Source organism: Calidris pugnax, unplaced genomic scaffold (assembly GCF_001431845.1).
Source record: "Calidris pugnax isolate Ruff unplaced genomic scaffold, ASM143184v1 scaffold459, whole genome shotgun sequence".
NCBI lineage: Eukaryota > Metazoa > Chordata > Aves > Charadriiformes > Scolopacidae > Calidris > Calidris pugnax.
The window spans coordinates 281,599-288,694 of record NW_015091670.1 but is presented as its reverse complement, the minus strand read 5'-3'; the positions used below and the strand labels follow the sequence as shown (position 1 = coordinate 288,694).

At 61.7% G+C, this 7,096-nt stretch overlaps 1 protein-coding gene across 1 annotated transcript in view; it reads left to right on the top strand.

The window, feature by feature from the left end:
- Positions 1 to 7,096, top strand: part of SND1 (staphylococcal nuclease and tudor domain containing 1) — a 278,207-nt gene that overhangs the window by 88,448 nt on the left and 182,663 nt on the right. The gene's annotated exons all lie outside the window — the stretch shown is intronic.

The following is a 7,096-nucleotide window of genomic DNA, read 5'->3' as shown; positions in this document are numbered from 1 at the left end:
CCCCCACCCCGGTGTGATTGTTTTTTTGGGCTGGTTTAAAGCGATTCTGGGGGAATGAGGAATCGAATTGTGCGCTGGAACGACCCGAGCACACGCTCGGGAGGCAATTTGCAAACGCCCATAAAATGGTCAAATGAAATCAATTTCCTCGGGAGCGAGGCTGCTCGCTGCCGCTGATTGAGGACCATTTCCATGCCTAATTGGGGCTTTTCCATGCCACAGCCCGGGTTAGAGATTTAAAAAAAAGATATATAGTAAAAAAAAAATATAGGAAAAAAAAAATAGAATATAAAATAGCGGCTTGTGGGACTTTTCTACTGGGAATCCTCTCGCTTGGGGGTGTCAGAAGCGGCTGCCAGGATGTGGCTGGGAGCTCTGGACTCTGAAATGGGAAAACTGGTCCTTGCTGGGAGGGTCCTGCCCCTGTACTGGGGGGTACTGGTGCCGCTTTTCCTCCCGCCGCCGTCTCTCCCACCCCGCCATGCGTCGCTGGTGCTGGAAACCACCCTTTTTGTCCCCAAACCTGGTTTGTATTCTCTCCGTCAGGAAGGAGCCACCGGCCCCGGTCACCCCGTCCCCTCTGGGGATGGGGCCAGCCCCACCAGAGCCCCTGGGTCCTGCCCACCTCGTGCTGGTGCTGGGGTTCCATCTCCATGTCCCCAGCTGTCCCCAAGGCTGGTGGCTGCTCTCTGTGTCCCCTCTGCCCAGCCCCGAGGTGCTGGGGTTCCATCCCCATGTCCCCGAGGCTGGTGGCTGCTCTCTGTGTCCCTCGTGCTGGTGCTGGGGTTCCATCCCCGTGTCCCCAGCTGTCCCCAAGGCTGGTGGCTGCTCTCTGTGTCCCCTCTGCCCAGCCCCGAGGTGCTGGGGTTCCATCCCCATGTCCCCAGCTGTCCCCAAGGCTGGGGACAGCTCTCTGTGTCCCCTGTGCCCAGTCCTGAGTTGCTGGGGTTCCATTTCCACGTCCCCAGCTGTCCCCAAGGCTGGTGACAGCTCTCTGTGTCCACCGTGCTGATGTTGGGGTGCCATCCCCATGTCCCCAGCAGTCCCCAAGGCTGGTGACACCTCTCTGTGTCCCTCATGCTGGTGCTGGGGTGCCATTCCCATGTCCCCAGCTGTCCCCAAGGCTGGTGGCTGCTCTCTGTGTCCCCTATGCCCAGTCCCGAGTTGCTGGGGTTCCATCTCCATGTCCCCATCTGTCCCCAAGGCTGGTGGTTGGTCTCTGTGTCCCTTGTGCTGGTGCTGGGGTTCCATCCCCATGTCCCCAGCTGTCCCCAAGGCTGGTGACAGCTCTCTGTGTCCCCTGTGCTGGTGCTGGGGTTCCATCCCCATGTCCCCATCCATCCCTAAGGCTGGTGACAGCTCTCTGTGTCCCCCGTGTCCCCACAACTGGGTCCAGGTGTATTTTGCCATGCCGAGGAGGAGGATGAGGGTCCTCCCTTCCTCCCCGTCCCCCCCCGGCATGCAGCATCGACACCCCCAGAGTGGGGGGCAGCAGGGGGGACAGGCAGGAGCCGTGGGGTCACGGTGGGCAGCAGGAGGAGGGGAGGTGGGCAGCAGCCAGCTGGCACCATCCCCGTGCCCAAAGTGGCTGGTCAGGAGCCAGTGGCCACCAGAAATAAGAGCAACAAGCCGACGGGTGCCTCCAGCCTCCCTCTTTAAAGCCCCCCCGGAGCCGTGGGGCACACGCTGGGCTCCTGCCTTCCCCCTCAGGGTAGCCCAGGGGGCCGGGTGCCCGCTCCCCTTTGGATGCCACCTCCTCGCCTTTCGAAAGATTTCCTTTGTCAGCTCCACGTTTTTCACTTCAGATTAATTTGATTGAGAGGGGAAGCGATAGAAAAAAAAAAAAAAAAAAATTAAAAAAAAAAAAAAAAGCCCCAAATCTCCTTTCCCTTAATGATCAAAACAGTCCCCGGAGGTTGGCGGCGTGTCCTGATGAGAAGTGACAGCCTGGCACGGGGTGGCTCGCCCTTGCCTTCTCGCGGCTCGCTGTCACCATCAATCTTGGCGGCAAAATCCCTCTTTCGCCCACCCCCTTTTTTCTTTTCTTTTTTGGTTTTTTTTCCATTTTTTTTTAAAACTCTACTTTTAAAGCCCACCCCGGCAGAGCTGGGACTTCTGAGAGCTGTCTGCTCGCGGGGAGATCAAACGAAATAGGGGGGGGGTGAGGTGAGGGGGGGCTGGCAGCGATGCCGGCGGCACGGCTCCGGCTCTGAAGGTGTTTTGGGGGTGTCTTGGGGAGTCCTGCCTCTTTTGGGGTGCCCTGCCTGCCCTGGGGTGCCCTGCCTGCCCTGGGAGCCCCTGCTTGTTTTGGGGTGTCCTGTCCTGAGAATCCCTGCCTGCCCTGGGGAACCCTGCCAAATTTGGGGAGCCCTACCTGCCCCAGCGTGTCCTGCCTATTTTGGGGAGCCCTGTGTGCCTCAGGGTGTCCTGCCTGTTTTGGGGTGCTCTGCCTGCCCTGGGGACCTCTGCCCATTTTGGGGTGCCCTGCCTGCCCTGGCAATCACTGCTTGTTTTGGGGTGCCCTGTCCTGAGAACCCCTGCCTGCCCTGGGCACCCGTGCCAAATCTGGGGAGCCCTGCCTGTTTTGGGGTGCCCTGCCTGCCCCAGGGACCCCTGCCTGCCCCGGGGACCCCTGCCCATTTTGGGGACCCCTACCTGCCCCAGGGTGTCCTGCCTGTTTTGGGGTGCCCTGCTTGCCCTGGGGACCCCTGCTTGTTTTGGGGTGCCCTGTCCTGAGAACCCCTGCCTGCCCCGGGGATCCCTGCCAAATTTGGGGAGCCTTGCCTGCCCCAGGGTGTCCTGTCTGTTTTGGGGTGCCTGTCCTGAAACCCCTGCCTGCCCTGGGGACCCCTGCCAAATTTGGGGTGCCCTGCCTGCCCCAGGGTGTCTTGCCTGTTTTGGGGTGCCCTGCCTGCCCTGGGGTGCCCTGCCTGCCCTGGGAACCCCTGCTTGTTTTGGGGTGCCCTATCCTGAGAACCCCTGCCTGCCCTGGGGACCCCTGCCAAATCTGGGGAGCCCTGCCTGTTTTGGGGTGCCCTGCCTGCCCTGGGGACCCCTGCCAAATTTGGGGAGCCCTGCCTGCCTCAGGGTGTCCTGTCTGTTTTGGGGTGCCTGTCCTGAGAATCCCTGCCTGCCCTGGGGACCCCTGCCAAATCTGGGGAGCCCTGCCTGCCCCAGAGTTTCCTGCTTATTTTGGGGTGCCCTACCTATTTTGGGGTGCCCTGCCTGCCCTGCGGACCTTTGCCTGCCCTGGGACCCACTGCTTGTTTTGGGGTGTCCTGTCCTGAGAACTACTGCCTGCCCCAGGGACCCCTGCTAAATCTGGGGAGCCCTGCCTGTTTTGGGGTGCCCTGCCTGCCCTGGGACCCACTGCTTGTTTTGGGGTGTCCTGTCCTGAGAACTACTGCCTGCCCCAGGGACCCCTGCTAAATCTGGGGAGCCCTGCCTGTTTTGGGGTGCCCTGCCTGCCCTGGGGACCCCTGCCCATTTTGGGGAACCCTGCCTGTTTTGGGGTGCCCTGCCTGTTTTGGGGTGCCCTGCCCATTTTGGGGAGCCCTGCCTGCCCCAGGGTGCCCTGCCTACCCTGGGGTGCCCTGCCCGCCCTGGGGTGCCCTTCCTGTTTCGGGGACCCCTGTGGTGGGTCCCCTGAGCTGCTGCCCCACCACCCAGCACCTTCTCCTCCCCTCCTCTCCCCTCCCTTCCTTCCTCCCCAGGGTGGAAGGAAGGACATCACCCACGAGGAGGGTCCCCATGGGACAAGGACATCACTCATTAGGAGGGTCCCCAGGGTGCAGGGACAGCACCCATGAGTTAATGTCACTGCTGTGCAAGGTCATCACCCACAAGGAGGGTCCCATGGCGCAGGGACACCAACCATGAGGAGGGTCCCCACCACGCAGTGACACCACCCACAAGGAGGGTCCCCCCAGCACAGGGACATCACCCACAAGGAGGATCCCCAGGGTGGAAGGAAGGACATCACCCATGTGGAGGGTCCCCAGGGTGCAGGGACATCACCCACAAAGAGGGTCCCCAGGGTGGAAGGAAGGACATCACCCATGTGGAGGGTCCCCACAGTGCAGGGACATCACCCACAAAGAGGGTCCCCAGGGTGAAAGGACATCACCCATGAGGGAGGTCCCCACCATGCGGTGACACCACACACAAGGAGGGTCCCCATGGTGCAGGGACAGCACCCACCATGAGCCCCAAACCCCGGGGACAGGCTGGGGGGGCACAGGGTCCCCACATCCCCGCTCCTTGGGGACACGGCAGCAGCCATCACCCGTCCCCCTCTTTGTGGGTGCTGTCACTGTGCCACGGGGACCCTCCTCACGGGTGGTGTCACTGAATGGTGGGGACCCTCCTCGTGGGTGATGTCCCTGTACCCTGGGCACCCTCCTTGTGGGTGCTGTCCTTGCACAGCGGTGATGTCCTTGCCTCCTGGGTGCTGTCCCTGCTCCCTGGGGACCTTCCTGCTGGGTGCTGTCCCCGCACAGCGGTGACCTTGCCTCCTGGGTGCAGGGTGGCAGCTCTGGAGGGTCGGTGGGACACTAGAGGGAGCTGCACTTTAGGAATTGTGGAGCTGGGTGTACCCCCTGCTGGGGATGCAGCCCAGGATGCGGGGGGCTTTCTGGGCTGCCAACACATGTTTCCAGCTCATGTTGAGCTTCTCATCCACCAACACCCTCAAGTCTTTCCCCTCAGGGCTGCTCTCCATCCAGTTGATCTCTCCTCCGCTGCCCAACTTCCCAGCAGCACCAGCCGGGACCGCTATTCCCCGAGTCCCAGTCCCAGGCAGCGAGTGTGGGAAGTGGACTCGAGCATGGGACTTGAGTAGCAGCTTTTATGAGCTTTACACAAAAAAAAAATTATGCCTTTATAAAAGCTTAACAGCAGGTAGGCATAAGGCCATGAGAAACAGGGAGGTGGTAATGGTCTTTTGAAAGTAATTCCTTTCAACCATAAAACCAAGACTTGATGAAAATGATAAGCCATGGGATGTGGCTGCCTGATAGCGTATTAACATAAATGCTTCAAGTAGCAGCCACAGCGGCCTCGGGAGCCAGCGGGAACGGGGGGAATTAGCGGCCTCGTCAGCCGACGTGGGGAGCTGCTGCACAAAGAGCCCCGCGAGGGAAGCAGCAGCGATAATTAATTGTTGGGCTGGAAATAGGCCCACCTGCGCGAGCCGCTTCTCCTGCCCCACAGCCCGGGGAAGAACAAGACACCATCCCATCCCACCCCATCTCATCTCATCCCACCCCACCCCACCTCATCCCACCCCATCCCCAGGGAAGGAGCACCCCCTCCTGTCCCCTCCTTTGCCATTCCACAAAGGGTTCACTTTAGTCCCTGGAGGTGGCACAGGGTCGGAACAATCCACCCCTCTGGGCCACGAGCCTGCCAGGCTTTGCACACGCGTGTGCAAGAGGCTGAGTGTGAGCTGGGAGCTGCTGGTGCACGGGCTCCAGAGGTATGGGCAGCCTCAGATGCCCCGGGCTGGGTGGCTGGGGCTCTGCTGTCCCTGTCCCTGTCCCTGTCACTGTCCCCAGGAGGAGGGCAGCCCCTGCCCAGCCCCGGCTGCTCCTGTTGCCAGGAGGGATGTGTTTTGCCAGCGAGGACAAAAGTCCTGTGGCTGCGGTGACACGTGTCCTCAGCCGCCCTCCTGTCCTCGGCCCCGCGCCTCCCCCGGCCTGTGCTCCGGCGGGGACACTGGCAGGGTGCCCTCCGGGCTGGGCAGGGTGCCCTCTGGTCTGGGCAGGGTGCCCCCCTGGTGTGGGCAGGGTCCTGTCTGATGGGGCAGGCTGCCCCCCCAGTGTGGGCAGGGTGGCATCTGATGGGGCAGGATGCTCCCCAATGCAGGCAGGGTGGCATCTGATGGGGCAGGGTGGCCTCTGGTGCAGGCAGGGTAGCATCTGATGGGGCAAGGTGGCCTCCAATGTGGGCTGGGTGGCATCTGATGGGGCAGGGTGGCATCTGATGGGGCAGGGTACCCTCTGGTGCAGGCAGGGTGGCATTTGATGGGGCAGGGTGGCATCTGATGGGGCAGGGTGGCCTCCAGTGTGGGTAGGGTGACATCTGATGGGGCAGGGTGGCATCTGATGGGGCATAGTGTCCCCCAAGGGCGGGCAGGGTGCCATCTGGTGCAGGCAGGGTGGCATCTGATGGGGCAGGGTGGCCTCTGATGGGGCAGGGTGGCATCTGATGGGGCAGGGTACCCTCCGGTGCAGGCAGGATGGCATCTGATGGGGCAAGGTGGCCTCCAGTGTGGGCTGGGTGGCATCTGATGGGGCAGGGTGGCATCTGATGGGGCAGGGTGCCCTCCGGTCAAAGCCACCATCTCAGCACAATGGGATCCCGTGAGATCCCCACGATCCCATCTCCGCTTTGGGGATCGTCACTCCCCCTCCCACCCAGCTCCAGGCAATTAGTGAAATTAATTGGCAATCACTCACTCTGGCTGCTGGGTGTTGCTGTCCCTCTGTCCCTCGCTCCCTGGGAACCCGGAGCAGCTGATTTTGGGGGGGTCTGTGGGTATTTGAGGGGGGCCTGGGGACCCGGGGGGTGGCTGTGGTGTCCCACTGCCTGTCCTGCCATCCCGAAGGATTTTCCAGCTCCGGCCGTGCCCCAATTTTCCCTGTTTTCCCTCGTTTTCCATCACCTTTTCTGCCTCCTTCCCCGGCTGCTCTCCCCATTCCAGGAATTCCAGAGTGTGGCTTCCCCCGTGGGGGGGGGATAAAATAAACTACCAGGGATAAAATAAACTACCAGGGATAAAATAAAGGGCTGTGATTGCTCCCAGAAATCCCAGAAAAGGGATGGGGAGAGGGGATGGGGGTGTTTTCCCCTCTTTTCCCCTTCCCTCAAAGCAGCAGGAAGTTCCTGGAGCCGGGATTTTCGTGGTGCGGCCGCTTTTCCCCTTTTTAAACATCCCGGATTTGGGGGTTTCTTGGCTTCTTGGGGGGGTCCTGGGGGGCTCTCTCCCCCTGGTGCCGGTGCCGCCGGGGTCCCGCATCATCCCCGCCACCCGGCGCGGGTGGAATTTGCCCGGTGGGGTGGGATGAACCCTGCCCCCCTATGGATTTGTCCCCCG